The 16,416-nt window shown below is 44.0% G+C and overlaps 1 long non-coding RNA gene across 2 annotated transcripts; it reads right to left on the bottom strand.

Moving 5' to 3' along the window:
• Positions 1-10,321: 10,321 nt before the first annotated feature.
• On the bottom strand, positions 10,322-14,193 carry LOC123395307. Of its 2 annotated transcripts, none has more exons than XR_006609699.1 (3): positions 13,895-14,193; positions 12,104-13,725; positions 10,322-11,448 (listed from the first exon to the last, which is right to left on the bottom strand). It is a non-coding gene; the product is annotated as an uncharacterized LOC123395307 (long non-coding RNA). The 2 variants fall into 2 exon arrangements; XR_006609698.1 differs by having other exon boundaries at positions 12,104-13,604.
• Positions 14,194-16,416: the final 2,223 nt, after the last annotated feature.

Below are 16,416 nucleotides of genomic sequence, written 5' to 3'. Positions count from 1 at the left end.
TTTTTCACAGAAGTGTCGAAACCCCAAACTTTCAAGAAACGATAGTTTGGATTTCTCTCAACCTCAGTCTATACTGTGCCATCTCAACGGAAATACGTGGTGCCCTATTTAAAGTGAATGCGGTTGTCTCTAATGCTTAACCCATAAACGATAGTGGTAATTCGATAAGAGACATCATAGCATGCACCATACCAAATAGTGTGTGGCTATGACGTTCAGACACATCATCACACTATGATGTTCTAGGTGGCATGAACTGCGAAACAATTTCCACATTGTCTTAACTGCGTACCAAAACTCGTAACTCAGATATTCATTTCTATGATCATATCGTAGACAGTTTAACCTCTTGTTACGACGAACTTCACTCCGAAACAGAATTGAACTTTTCAATATTTCAGACTTGTGATTCATTAAGCAAATACTCTAGTATCTACTCAAATCGTCATTGAAGTGAGAACATAATGATATCCACTGCGTGCCTCAGCACCGATTGGACTGCATACATCAAAATGCATCACTTCCAACAAGTTACTATCTTATTTCATCTCAATGAAAACAAGGCCTTACTCATGTGGTATGATTTGCATGTCACTAGTGATTCAAAATCATGTGAGTATAAAGATCCATTAGCATGGAGCCTCTTCATGCATTTTATACCAACATGACTCAAGCGGCAGTGCCACAAGTAAGTGGTACTATCATCATTACCTCGTATCTTTTGGCACCAATATCATGAACATGTGTAACACTACGATCGAGATTCAATAAACCATTGAAGGTGATTATTCAAGAAAATAGAGTAACCATTATTCTCTTTAAATGAATAATCGTATTGCAATAAACACGATCCAATCATGTTCATGCTTAACGCAAGCACCAAATAACAATTATTTAGGTTTAACACCAATCCCGATGGTAGAGGGAGCGTGCGACGTTTGATCATATCAACCTTGGAAACACTTCCAACACGTATCGTCACCTTGTCTTTAGCTAGTCTCCTTTTATGTCGTAGCTTTCATTTGATGTTACTAACCACTTAGCAACCGAACCGGTATCCAATACCCTCATGCTACTAGGAGTACTAGTAAAGTACACATCAACATCATGTATATCAAATATACTTCTTTCGACTTTTGCCAGCCTTCTTATCTACCAAGTATCTAGAGTTGCTCCGCCTTAGTGACTGTTCCCCTCATTACAGAAGCACTTAGTCTCGGGTTTGGGTTTAATCTTGGGTCTCTTCATTAGTGCAGCAACTGTTTTGCCGTTTCACGAAGTATCCCTTCTAGCCCTTGCCTTTCTTGAAACTTAGTGGTTTTACAAACCATCAACTATTGATGCTCCTTCTTGATTTCTACTTTCGTAGTGTCAAACATCGCGAATCGCTCAAGGATCATTGTATCTATCCTTGATATGTTATAGTTCATCACGAAGCTCTCACAGCTTGGTGGCAGTGACTTTGGAGAACCATCACTATCTCATCTGGAAGATTAACTCCCACTTGATTCAAGTGATTGTCGTACTCAGACAATCTGAGCACACGCTCAACGATTGAGCTTTTCTCCTTTACTTTGTGGACAAAGAATCTTGTCGGAGGTCTCGTACCTCTCAACAAGGGCACGAGCATGAAATCACAATTTCATCTCTTTAGAACATCACTTATGTTCCGTGACGTTTCAAAACGTCTTCGGTGCCTTGCTTCTAAGCCATTAAGTATTTTGCACCGAACCATCGTGTAGTCATCAGAAACGTGTATGTCGGATGTTCACAGCATCCGCAGACGACGCTTGAGGTGCAGCACACCGAGTGGTGCATTAAGGACATAAGCCTTCTGCGTAGCAATGAGGACAATCCTCTTCAAAGTTTGCTACTATCAACTTTCAACTAAATTTTCTCTAGGAACATATAAAAACAGTAGAGCTATAGCACAAGCTACATCGTAATTCGCAAAGACCATTAGACTATGTTCATGACAATTAGTTCAATTAATCATATTACTTAAGAACTCCCACTCAAAAAGTACATCTCTCTAGTCATTTGAGTGGTACATGATCCAAATCCAATATCTCAAGTCCGATCATCACGTGAGTCGAGAATAGTTTCAGTGGTAAGCATCTCTATGCTAATCATATCAACTATACGATTCATGCTCGACCTTTCGGTCTCATGTGTTCCGAGGCCATGTCTGCACATGCTAGGCTCGTCAAGCTTAACCCGAGTGTTGTGCGTGTGCAACTGTTTTGCACCCGTTGTATGTGAACGTTGAGTCTATCACACCCGATCATCACGTGGTGTCTCGAAACAAAGAACTGTCGCAACGGTGCACAGTCGGGGAGAACACAATTTCGTCTTGAAATTTTAGTGAGAGATCACCTCATAATGCTACCGTCGTTCTAAGCAAGATAAGGTGCAAAAAAGATTAACATCACATGCAATTCATAAGTGACATGATATGGCCATCATCATGCGCTTCTTGATGTCCGTCACCAAAGCACCGGCACGATCTTCTTGTCACCGGCGTCACACCATGATCTCCATCATCATGATCTCCATCAACATGTCGCCATCGGGGTTGTCGTGCTACTCATGCTATTACTACTAAAGCTACGTCCTAGCAATATAGTAAACGCATCTGCAAGCACAAACGTTAGTTTAAAGACAACCCTATGGCTCCTGCCGGTTGCCGTACCATCGACGTGCAAGTCGATATTAACTATTACAACATGATCATCTCATATATCCAATATATCACATCACATCGTTGGCCATATCACATCACAATCATACCCTGCAAAAACAAGTTAGACGTCCTCTAATTTTGTTGTTGCATGTTTTACGTGGTGACCATGGGTATCTAGTAGGATCGCATCTTACTTACGTAAACACCACAACGGAGATATATGAATTACTATTTAACCTCATCCAAGGAACTCCTCGGTCAATTCCGATTCAACTAAAGTTGGAGAAACTGACACCCGCCCGTCATCTTTGAGCAATGGAGTTACTCGTAGCGATGAAACCAGTCTCTCGTAAGCGTACGAGTAATGTCGGTCCGAGCCGCTTCGAGCCAACAATACCGCGGAATCAAGAAAAGACTAAGGAGGGCAGCAAAACGCACATCACCGCCCACAAAAACTTTTGTGTTCTACTCGAGAAGACATCGACGCATGAACCTAGCTCATGATGCCACTGTTGGGGAACGTCGCATGGAAAACAAAAAATTTCCTACGCGCACGAAGACCTATCATGGTGATGTCCATCTACGAGAGGGGATTTCCGATCTACGTACCCTTGTAGATCGCACAGCAGAAGCGTTAGTGAACGCGGTTGATGTAGTGGAACGTCCTCACGTCCCTCGATCCGCCCCGCGAACCGTCCCACGAACCGTCCCGCGATCCGTCCCACAATCTAGTGCCGAACGGACGGCACCTCCGCGTTCAGCACACGTACAGCTCGACAATGATCTCGGCCTTCTTGATCCAGCAAGAGAGACGGAGAGGTAGATGAGTTCTCCGGCAGCGTGACGGCGCTCCGGAGGTTGGTGGTGATCTAATCTCAGCAGGGCTCCGCCCGAGCTCCGCAGAAACGCGATCTAGAGGAAAAACCGTGGAGGTATGTGGTCGGGCTGCCGTGGCAAAAGTTGTCTCAAATCAGCCCTAATACCTCAGTATATATAGGAGGGAGGGGGAGGGAAGAGGCAGCCTCAAACCCTCAAGGTTTGGCCGAAATTGGAGGTGGAGGAGTCCTACTCCAATCCTACTTGGAGTAGGATTCCACCTTCCCACTTGGAAACTCTTTCCACCTTGTGTTTTTTCCTTCTCAAACCTTATCGGCCTTAGTGGGAACTTATTCCAGCCCACTAGGGGCTGGTTTATCTCTTCCCATAGCCCATGAGACCCCTTGGGGCGTGACACCCCTCCCGATGGTCCTCGGCACCCCTCCCGGCACTCCCGGTACACTACCGATGAGCCCGAAACTTTTCCGGTGACCAAAACAGGACTTCCTATATATCAATCATTGCCTCCGGAGCTCCTGGTGACGTCCTGGATCTCATCCGGGACTCCGAACAACATTCGGTAAACCAACCATATAACTCAAATACGCATAAAACAACGTCGAACCTTAAGTGTGCAGACCCTGCGGGTTCGAGAACTATGTAGACATGACCCGAGAGACTCCTCGGTCAATATACAATAGCGGGACCTGGATGCCCATATTGGATCCTACATATTCTACGAAGATCTTATCGTTTGAACCTCAGTGCCAAGGATTCATATAATCCCGTATGTCATTCCCTTTGTCCTTCGGTATGTTACTTGCCCGAGATTCGATCGTCAGTATCCGCATACCTATTTCAATCCCGTTTACCGGCAAGTCTCTTTACTCGTTCCGTAATACAAGATCCCGCAACTTACACTAAGTCACATTGCTTGCAAGGCTTGTGTGTGATGTTGTATTACCGAGTGGGCCCCGAGATACCTCTCCGTCACACGGAGTGACAAATCCCAGTCTCGATCCATACTAACTCAACTAACACCTTCGGAGATACCTGTAGAGCATCTTTATAGTCACCCAGTTACGTTGCGACGTTTGATACACACAAAGCATTCCTCCGGTGTCAGTGAGTTATATGATCTCATGGTCATAGGAACAAATACTTGACACGCAGAAAACAGTAGCAACAAAATGACACGATCAACATGCTACGTCTATTAGTTTGGGTCTAGTCCATCACATGATTCTCCTAATGATGTGATCCCGTTATCAAGTGACAACACTTGCCTATGGTCAGGAAACCTTGACCATCTTTGATCAACGAGCTAGTCAACTAGAGGCTTACTAGGGACAGTGTTTTGTCTATGTATCCACACATGCACTGTGTTTCCAATCAATACAATTATAGCATGGATAATAAACGATTATCATGAACAAAGAAATAGAATAATAACTAATTTATTATTGCCTCTAGGGCATATTTCCAACAATTTTCACATAATCCTCTAGTATGACATCATTAACCTTGGTGGGGAGCCAGTCACTTTTGAAAACGGCGCCCATGATACAAAGGGATAAAATTACGGGTGAATTGACACGCCAAAACATCTATTGAAAGAGGTGAAACAATTTCATTTGACTCGCCAAATAATTTGCCCGCTGGCTGAGGAAATTTTTTGATCCGCCAACAAAGGCCCGGGTCAGGTTGCCAGGGCGACTTACGAAACTTTTGCTACTTAAGGGAGCAGTGTTTCAAGGCCTCAGTGGTGTTTGTACAAAAATGTTGAAGTATGAGACTACAAACAATTTTTACATAACAAGCGGTAGATTATGGATTTACTGGGCAGACAGAAATGAACGCAGAAAATAACTGGATATGGCAACCTGCTACTAAGATGGGACAATAATGTTGATTTAGTGAAACCCCACTCAAAGTGTGCAAGTAGAGGCTGAACAGATAAAGGTGTCAAAGACATTGATTTTCTCGTCATCGTCACCACCAATTAATCGAAAACAAGTAAAAGCTATTTGGGGAGCATCAAGAACGCGGTAGTGATGAACTTCAAAAAGGAACTAGGATCTGCTCTTGAATGACAGAAACCTAACCTGGTGGATTCGGTTGGAGATGGTAGATGGCGATGAAGGCTTTCGGACGGACGCAAAAACCTCGGGCGGCGACGAGGAGCTCGACGACGGCGAGACGGTCAAGGGCGGCGAGCTGCTCGGCCACGGCGAAGTCCTCGGGCGGCACCAAGGCTTTCGGACGACGACAAGGTCCTCGGGTGGTGGCGGAGCTCTCGGAAGATGATGAGGGTTTTCGCTGCGATAATGGGGAGGAGAAGGGCGACAAGACTGGTAGGTGGAATGCGCCCAGTCCTTTCCTCCCGCCTATTTAATAGGGCAGGCGCTAGGATCGAAGCACCCCGAGCGAGAACCACCAAAGGATAAAGATTCGCCATGATGGCGCCCCGAAAATTTTGGGATAACGATACCGAAGGATCCGTTGGGGATTACGTCATTATCTCTTCCAGAATTCAAGGGATAAGAAGACAACAAGAAATGGTTTGGCGATTCAAGTTTTTCCGCAGCGGATGGCGGGTTAAGTTCATGGTGTATTAAAGGGGATGAAGATGAATCGACCTTAATTGAGTAAAGTTATTGGCGTGAAGGAAATTCAAGTCAATTTGGGGCCTAATGTTGGGGATATTATCTATTGATAACCCGCCCTGGTTGGGCCGGGTCACCAAATCTGGCGATTCATCTAAAATATGGTTCGGGCCTTGGCCTGGCAGGACCAAAGGTTGTATGGCGGTTTACAGCTTCCGGAAGGAGTCCATGACGGGGAAGGTCTCCAAGCTTTGGGAAGGTGGCGACTTAGAGATCGTAAGAGTCACGGTTTGTAGAAAGGAAAGTACCCTTGTAAACCCTAGGGACTCGACCTGTATATAAAGGCGAGTCCCAGGGAAGAAGAGGGTAGGTTAGAAATCATCGAGTACTAGGTTTGGCGAGTTACGCCCTCCTTGTAATCGAAAACTCCATCAATACAACACAAAGCAGGACATAGGCTTTTACCTCCTCACGAGGGGCCGAACCTGGGTAAATCGCCGTCTCACTCCCGTTCAACCCCTTTGAGTCGCCACCAAGGTGCGATGGCTCCAATACTAAGTCCTTTCACGGGGACATCTGTCGTGACAAAACCACGACAGTTGACGCCCACCGTGGGGCCTGCGCACGGTGGAGTTGAGCTCTCAAAGGGAGCCCTACCAGGGTTTGGGAGCTACGCGACGGGGCTCATGACTCGGAGCCGACGTGGGAAATACTACATCAACAACATGCTATGGGGGCCTGAGGCGGATTCAATCGAATCTGGTTACAGGGTCCCTTCGGCAAGATCAGCGTCTTCATCGACATGATTGGATCGTCCGTGCCTGAGCTGGACATCTCCTCCGACATCGTCGAGCCGGCCAGGTACGTACGCCCGGTGGTGACGCCAAATCTAACTCGCCCGGTCTTTGTTGGATTCACGCAGGGATCTGAGGAACCAGAACACTCAGCGACCCAGGAAACCACGCCGGTCAACACTGATGACGAATCGTCCATGGGTGATTCGGATTCAATCTAGTCTCTACATGGGGATCGTCTTGGGTGCTTGTCGCTGGCCATGGACCCCCGAAGTCGTCGACCGAACTTGCCGTCAGATCGCCGTTTACATGGCTGGGGCGACTCAACCCTCGCCAAACCCGGCGGGCGGAGATGGAACTGGCGAGACATCTAGAAGCCCGGCCGCTGTCTTGGTGGAATTAGCAGTAGAAATTACAAGGCTCATGGCGACCCCCATCACACCGGAAAACCAGGAGGCAGTAAACACGGAATTGACGAAACTAAGAGAAGCAGTGGCAAAGGCTCAGCGGGATGCCGAGGTGGAGTCTGCCAGGATCGAGACCCGGCAAGCTCAAATTACCGCTGAGATGACTCGCTTAAATACTGACAACTGGCGGCTCGAAAGACACCAGCACGCATCTGACGCCGTCCATCAGCGGAGGCACCAGGGTCGCCTGCCCCCTGATCTCAACCCGACCCGCGTGTTCGACACTCCGCGAACTCACGGGACGGGAGTCGCCCCGGGGGGAGGACTGGGCCAGCAGCCTAACCCGCCGGTCCAACCAGTTGTGGATCGCGTTCCCCGATTCCGGACACCTCAAGGTCACTTTTCCAACCCGGTGGACAACGTCCTTGTTGCAACTCGCCATTTGGAATACTTAGTCCTTTCACGAGGTCATCTGTCGTGACAAAACCACGACAAGATCCTTTAGTACAACATGCAAATCATAAACATTAGGTACTGTCGTAAATTGATGCATATATAATTATTGCATAAGGTACTTTATTCTAAATTCTCCATGACTTATACCCCCGATATGATCCATAACATCATCAAAACTAGCAAACTATGCAAGCAAAGACAAAATCTGTCTAAAACAGAACATTCTGTAGTGACCTGCACTAAAATCATACTTCTATAACTCCATAAGTTCGGAAACATTAGGAAACCCTGATAAATTTATATAACAATATTGTGTTCAAAATTCAGATCAAAAAGACATTCAGTAAAATCAGAGAATTCTTCACTATACGAAAAAGTTTTTGTTTTTGGAGAGAATCAATTCTACTATCTTCCAAATCATGCCAAAGGCTTTACTTGGCACAAATACTAATTAAAACATAAAAACACAATAATTATAGTAGCAATAATCATGTCAACACACCAAAACATAAAGTAAAACAAAAAATTAGATAACTATTTGGTTGTTGTCGGTGCACTGTGCACACCGCCGCCTATGTGATCTTTGGGACCCTTTGTGGTTTGGCGGGGAGTTTGTATCGCACAAAGAGCAAAGACTAAAAAGCAACACAATGATGAGAATTGGGAGTTTTACCTAGGTTCGGGCCGCTATGAAGCATAAAACCCCAATCTTGCTTTGGTGGATTGATTGGGGAAGACGAAGTTTGCAAGGATCTATACTGCGGCAAGGGTTGCCGGGGAGAGCTAGCACGCGTGTACACTTACACTTGGCTCTAATCCCTCAAGGACCTAATCTACCAAATGTCGAATCTCTAAGTGCTCGAATACCCAAAGATCCGAATCCTTTGCTAGGTTGCCTCGGGCCTCCTTTTATAGCTCAAGGGGCATCCACAGTTGCAACTGACATGATCAGATAGCTAACAGTGCTATCATACCTAACTGTGGCACAAAAGACAGAGTGCCATAAATGCAGCCTTAGGTGGCTAGCGGGTGCGCATTCCCAGCAGGCTTCTTCCACCTATGAGTTGGCCATGGCTTGGAGTCTTGACACGTCTCTGGATGGGTGTCGATAGGTTGTAACCCACCTTCCGACGCGGCGCCATGTAGCCAGCGAGAGGCACCTAGCCACCTGGCGGCTCGACAACTCATCAACAAGTGACTTTTGTAGCCATGAGGTAGAGATGTGGCTGTTGGTCCACACTTGTCGGGGGGGTGCCATGCCAGGTCTTGGTGAGGATGATTGCATCTTCGCCCCCGACGGGTGCTAGGGGTTCTTGGCCCGCCTTGGGATGTTGGTGTTCATGGTTTCTCTTGAGAGGTGATACTCTCAAAGTCTGTGCCCAGTTCAAAGGCATTAGGTACCCCATGCTTAGTGCACTGATCGGAGCCCTCGGGCCCTTCCCATACACGCTCACCTAGTGTTGTTTGGTCAGGCCCAAAGTTCGTGCACGAGCATCAAATTCGCGAGGAGGCAACATCACCCCCATTGCCCCGCGCCATCCCACCACTTCAGGTCGTTTCTGCTACACGCAAAACATGCATTGCACGAATCTCGCGGACTAGCAAAACATGCATTGCACGAATCTCGCGGTGGGTGCGCGTGGCTTATAGGCCTGGTCGTGGCAGAAGCCGTAGCATCATGTATTGGATTGATGGGGCAGTTACCTGTTCGCCCGTGATGGTGGAAACGCCATAGGTGGAGATGGGCGACGACCCTTAGAGCATAGGAGAGCTAGCCCCCGAGCCCTCCCTATAAAAGCAGGAGGGGTGCGATGGACGATGCTCATGCATCCTTCTCCTCTTCTCCAACCTAGGGTTGTTGGGTTTGCTCTTCTCTTCTGTCTCTTTGAGGTGTCTTCGCACTACAAGAAATATGGTCGATTATGACTCTCCTTTTTGGTCGTTGATTAGTCATTGTTATCGTTTATTGACCTTTTTTGACCAAATTCAGGACGTCAACAATTGGCCATCAAGAACGAACAAACTTGACCTTTTCTAAAATTTTGGTCATGGCCGCCCTTGACCAAAATATTGGTCATGGCCGCCCTTGACCAAAATTTTGGTCATGGCCGCCCTTGACCAAAATATTGGTCGTAAAATCTACGACCAAAATTATGATCATTACTAATGAGCTTGAAACACGTAGGATCTGATGTGGCAATGTCCACGTGACACATGCAGTGACATGGCAAAAATGATGACATGGACGCCATGTAGGATCGGTTAAAATCAGATGTTTTAATGGGACAAGCCCAATAATTGGCCCATTATTAGATTTACTTTTAGGCCACAACTATAGGTGGAGCCCATTATTTCTGTCAATTTTAGATTTACTTTTGGGCCACAACCTCGACCCACTTAATGTTTTTTCTTAGCAGAGGCAATGTACAACCCAGCTATTCATTCCATCATTAATTGAACCAGCCCATTTCTAGCCCACTCGCATAATTTAGTCCAGCCATTATTCAAGGGATATCAACAATATTTCATTGGAAAATTTGGTAGTCGACAAAAAGCACATGAGAATATAATGATAATAATATAATTCTCAAAATAACACAACAATATCATTACACCACATGATCTCAAAATAATACAGCAGAATGAACAAACAACTAGTTTTTCATCAACTTTGTCCCACCAGTATCATTACACCACATGTTTATAAGATAGTACCAACCAAAATAACACAAAAAATAATTTAGTATCTTGTACATGAGCATCCAAAGCAGTTGCAGATCTGTTGAATTTCTTCTTAGAGTTGACTCAAGACCGACATTTCTAAGAAATGTCCTCGATGGACATTCTATAGTGAGAATGTCAGTAACAACTAACAAAATTTAATGCTGAAAAGAACATATGGAGGCGGATATACTTCCAATGATATTTACAAGACAAATGTATTTATTACTAAGGTGCATACATATGTAGTCGAGGATGGTGGCACACAGGAGTATGAAACATTTCAAACTTAAGAAATGAGAACAACCAACACAGCATCAGGTTTGCAATCTAAAGTAGGATACATAGTAACTTCTGTGAGGCACTGAAATTCTAGATTTACTTTCTTTTTAAGCTACTGAAAAAATAAACAGTTTACTAAGATGGATAGTGGGACAAATACTAATCAAGTTACTCGATCATAAGGCATGTGAGCAGGATGCGATGGATATCGCATGAAACACCAGCAGTGTGAAACTGGAACTACACAAAGAACATAAAGAAGAGTGAAAATGTTTAAGGGAAAATGGGCACCTTTGTCACATCAGGGTCAATATATTTCTATCATCATAACCCTGCAAAGAATAATGTGCATCAAACAAGAACCACCATAGTTAAAACATCAAGACAAACCAGATATGGTGTCTACTTTATGCTACAACATTATCATCAGTATTAAAACAACATATGGATACTCAATGTTGGATGAGACCATATACAGTACCACTACAAAAAAAAGCCACCACATGCCGCGGTGCACCATCATACTTGATCCGACCTCGATGTTCATGACCATGCCGTCCTCCCACTCCGCGGTGGGCAGCTCAAAGCTGAACCAAACCGGCCAGGTCACAACGGTTAAGTGATGCTGGACCAGACCGTCGACGAGTGGGAGGAGCCTAAGGCGAACCGCACCTCATGCACTTCTGCACCTCACATATTAGAAGTTTGCATATTAGAAAAGGAAGGAGGATATTAAGCTACCATGTAAAAAACACTAGATCAATTGCAGATTAAAAAATTGATAGCAGCCCATATTAATTTACATGAAACATGTCATATGATTGCATACTAGAAATGACATCAAGAAATATAAACAGAGGGAGTACTAGAATGTGAATACCTAAAAAGACAATATTTAGGAACGGAGGGAGTACTAGAACGTGAACATCTAATCCAAAGGTTAATAGCGTATGATACGTGCATGGGACAAAACATGTGTTGTGGACGTGCTACAGCTATGTGAAGAAGGGCAATCCTTTCGGCAAGAAAAAAAATCTCAATCTATATATTCGAACCCAACCACTACACATGATTCTGTACAAGCTTTTGCGATGCTTCAAGCCTCAGCATTACGTACAAATCTGGCCAGATCATATGCAAAGGCGCAAAATAATTTACAAAGCCAAATTCCTGTTTGTTTATACTATAAGTATGTGGTAAGCTATCAAAAGAAAAACCAACATATCAAAGGAAAAAAGTAAGCATAATAATTAAGTAATAACTCATTATAGTATTTGTTTGCCGTCGACATAAACCAAGAATACGACTGCGGTGCGATAGGAGCTCAGCGCGACTAACCTCTAGACGCCTTATTACAAGTTAGTTTACCTCATCTCATGACCTGCGAACCCTAGCAAATGGAGCTCCGCTTTGTTAAATGGCTTAAATAAATGTCCAATTAATTTCAGTAACTATAATAGTTTGGATTTACATGAAAGTAATTATAACAAAAATACTATAAAGTGTATCAGGATTTGTACCATGTGAAGGATATGACCGCTAGTAGGTATAATCAGAGGTAGATAACGGAAAGGTGGTATGACTGCATGTGTAAAAATAATGTCCACAAAAATAAAATCGAAAGCCACACCAAAATTCATAATGTAATAAGTTATGTGCTAAACAATGGTATTACCTAATACTTCAACCTCGATATGAGGAGAGACTGGGAGTAACCTAAGCATTTTGATGCATCAAATTTTCTCCAAAATCCAATAATGTAAATCTAATAACTCAAATAAGATGGGTGGCGTAAGAAAACATGACATTTAGGTATGCACGAACCAACAACATTTGGATAAAATCATTCGGTAGTAGTATATAACATCTATTTATTTTCTATAAAGTGCATATATTACCTATATATTTATTTGTATTATACCGCATCAGGTATGACAGATACTACATATATTGTGTCAAACACATGTGGGAGCAAATCCATGTTTTAAACATCTATAAAAAACATATGTTTACTGATTTTCAGAAAAAATCTAGCGGGTTAACCTGCTAATTCTATTGATTTAAATAGACATTGACTAAAAACTGCACATACCCTTTTTTCACTATAAACAGAAGCTCCATGTAATCAAAATTTGAGCACCTATATATACAGTGAGCATCTAAAAGATTTATCATATAGTATATGATAGCATGTATGCATGATAAGAGATGGATTGATAGAAAAAGGGACGTTCATGCACACAATGGAAATCTTCTCACTGTCCAATGGTTATGTATATAAATAGAAGAAAAACATTAGTGCACGATTCAGACACACAATGGAAGTCTTGCCACTGTCCAATAGTTATGTATATAAATAGCAGGCGAGCAGATTTTATTAAATAGTCTATCTGTTAAAATGTTTTAATCTGGATTGTTATTTAATATAGCTTGTTGTTGAACCGTATTTGTTAAAAATACCAAGTTAACTCAGCATCCTTTACACTTAGAATAAGTAGCACTAATCTAAAAGATTATGTTCATTATCTGCACAGGTTTCTGTTACTTCATGTGCAGATCCTAAAAGTTTCCTAATAACTGAACATAGCCAAATAGTATAAAAGTTACATTGTAGTAAAACTCATAAAACAATAATCTACACAGGGAAATTCCTTTTTGAGAGATGCATGGATTGAAAACTAGATGATGTAACTAAGGATCTGCAAAGAGAAAATAAAATATTGGTAAGCAGAAGTACGTCCTTGTGAATTCATTCCACAAACTGGATACGGTCTGGGCAACACTTTCCGTCAGTTATCTCCACGCTCCTATGAGGCTCGACCATCACGTCTAGAGGTTCCTGCAGATAGAAAGAAAGAGCGTGAGGGAGAGAAACCGAGGGGAGGGGGGGGGGATCTGGTGACACATAAGCTAGATCCGGCGCCCCCGTGGATTGGTCAACCCTGCGCGCCTCCGCCGTACTGGATTTGGGAGGGGGGGGGATCTGGCGACACAGATGCTAGATACGACGCCCCCATGGATTGGTCAACCCCGCGTGCCTCCGCCGTACTGGATTTTGGAGGGAGAGAACATGAGCTGAGGATGTGAGGGAGGGTTGTGAGGAGGAGGAGATGGAGTGGACGGACGCACCTGAGTCACCGGGGCCAATCCTACCGAAACCCTAGTAACAAGAGACGGTCGCGGATAGCATTGGAGGACACGCGTGCTGGATCTCCCATGATAGGAGGGAGTAGCAGAGTGAGGGGATCCATGTGGTGTGCGTGGCACCATCGATTCCGGCCGGTAGGTCGCGTGGATCGAGCGTCGTTGATGGTGGCGGCGATGAGAAGAGTTGTTCGGGAGAGAGATGTCGAGTTGTGGACGAGGGAGGAGGAGTGCGAGGCTGTGGGTTGGATGAGAGGGTCAGGGGGATGAGGGCGGTCGTTGGATCCGGTAGGATCCGACGGTGTTAATCCGCGATCCACCTGACAGGTTTATGGACCAATTAAAATACAGTACATGCATATAATGTTATAACCATCTAAATTAATCGTAATGGACTAAAAATAAAGTGTTAAATCACGTCAACTTTTTTATAACCTGGGAAATTCAAAACAAATCCAATAAAACTTCTCATTGTGTCATCAAATGTGACCTAGTTTTCACGAAGAATAACGAACTTGCAATAAGACGAATATCTTTTCAAAAGGGTTATGAGAAATGGGTTTTAAAAAAGAAAAAAATCATTTTTCTCTTGTTGGAGTGCCAAAAATAATCTGACGTCGTCGGGCTCGGATCTATGGGCAACGCGATCGAAGGAGAGGATAGGAGGGACGAATGCGGCCGCGTGCTCGGATCGATGGGCGGCTTGGGCGGCGGGATTGAAGGAGAGGAAAGGAGGAAGGGGTGGTGGTGCGAGAGAGGGAAGCGGCTAGGGTTTTGACTGATTTCGGTATAATATGCTTTGTAGTAATATTATGAATTCAACGATAACACCGGTAAATAAACATAAATGTGTTTAAGTCGTAAACAACGCAATATTTGTGCATTTATATGCCTTTAAAGGTAGTTTACAAACTTATTTGGACATGGTATGTGAGAAGGTTCCTTGTCCGAATCCCCCCTCCGGCAGGACACCAGAACGTGCTCCAGATGGGATCTTGCGGAGACAGAAGCTTGCGGCGGCGGAAAAGTAATTTCGATGATCTCCTGATTTTTTTGGGATTGTTAGGGAATTTATAGGCGCAACCCCTAGGTCAGGGGGCGCTCAGGGGTCCCACAAGCCTGTGGGCCGCGGCCTACCCCCTGGTCGCGGGGTGGGGGCTTGTGGGGCCCTTGATGCTCCCTTGCCTTGGCTCTCAAGCTTCCCGATCTTCTTCCGTTCCGGAAAAAATCTTTTCGGGGATTTTCTTCCGTTTGGACTCCGTTTCAAAATCTCCTGTGAAAGGGGTCAAAAACATGGAAAAAAACAAGAACTAGCACTTGCCACTGAGTTAATAAGTTAGTCCCAAAAAATATATAAAAGGCATGCAAAACATCCAAAGTTTGACAAGAGAATAGCATGAAACCATCAAAAATTATAGATACGTTGGAGACGTATCAAGCATCCCCAAGCTTAAATCCTGCTCGTCCTCGAGTAGGGAAGTGATAAAGAATGAATTTTTGATGTGGAATGCTACCTAGCATAGTTGTCCTTTGCAACTTCTTTCACGTGACATGAATGTTCAGATCTGTAAGATTCGAAACAATAGTTTGCTATTGACATGAAAACAGTAATACTTCAAGCAAACTAGCAAAGTAATCATGAACTTTCAAAATAACAAGGCCAAAGAAAGTTATCCCTACCAAATCATATAGTCTGGCTATGCTCCATCATCCTCACACAACTAATGTAAATCATGCACAAACCCGGTATTGGCCAAGTAATTGTTTTCGCACTCTTACTTTCTCAAACTTTTTATAACTATCACGCAATACATGAGCGCGAGCCATGGATATAGAACTATAGGTGTAATAGAGTGTGGTGGTGGTTGTGAGACAAAAAGGGAGGAGATAGTCACATTGACTCGCGTATCAATAGGCTATGGAGATGCCCATTAATAGATATCAATGTGAATGAGTAGGGATTGCCATACAAGAGATGCACTAGAGCTATAAGTATGTGAAAGCTCAAAAGGAGAACTAGTGGGTGTGCATCCAACTTGCTTGCTCACGAAGACCTAGGGAAATTTTGAGGAAGCCCATCATTGGAATATACAAGCCAAGTTATATAGTGAAGATTCCCACTAGCATATGGTAGTGACAAAGCAAGAAGCTTTCAATCATGAAGAACATGGTGCTATCATGAAGCACAAGTGTGGAAAAGATAGTAGCATTGTCCCTTCTCTCTTTTTTTCATTTGGGCTCTTAGGCCTCTCTTTTTTCTTTTCTTTTTTTTGGGCTCTTTGGACTCTTTTTTTTATTTACTCACATGGGAAAATGCTCTAATAATGATGATCATCACACTTTTATTTACTCACAGCTCAAAGATCACAATGATGATGACTCCATAGGAAATGTCTCCAGCAGTGTACCGGGATGTGCAACGATCTAGCATGGCGTATGACGTTGAAACATCTCGCTAGCTATCTTACGATCATGCAATGGCAATATGAGAGTGACGGCACAAGTCA

The sequence above is a fragment of the Hordeum vulgare genome, chromosome 5H (genome assembly GCF_904849725.1).
Source record: "Hordeum vulgare subsp. vulgare chromosome 5H, MorexV3_pseudomolecules_assembly, whole genome shotgun sequence".
NCBI classification, from domain to species: Eukaryota; Viridiplantae; Streptophyta; class Magnoliopsida; order Poales; family Poaceae; genus Hordeum; species Hordeum vulgare.
The sequence above is the reverse complement of the archived record's forward strand: the minus strand, read 5'-3'. Positions and strand labels throughout refer to the sequence as shown.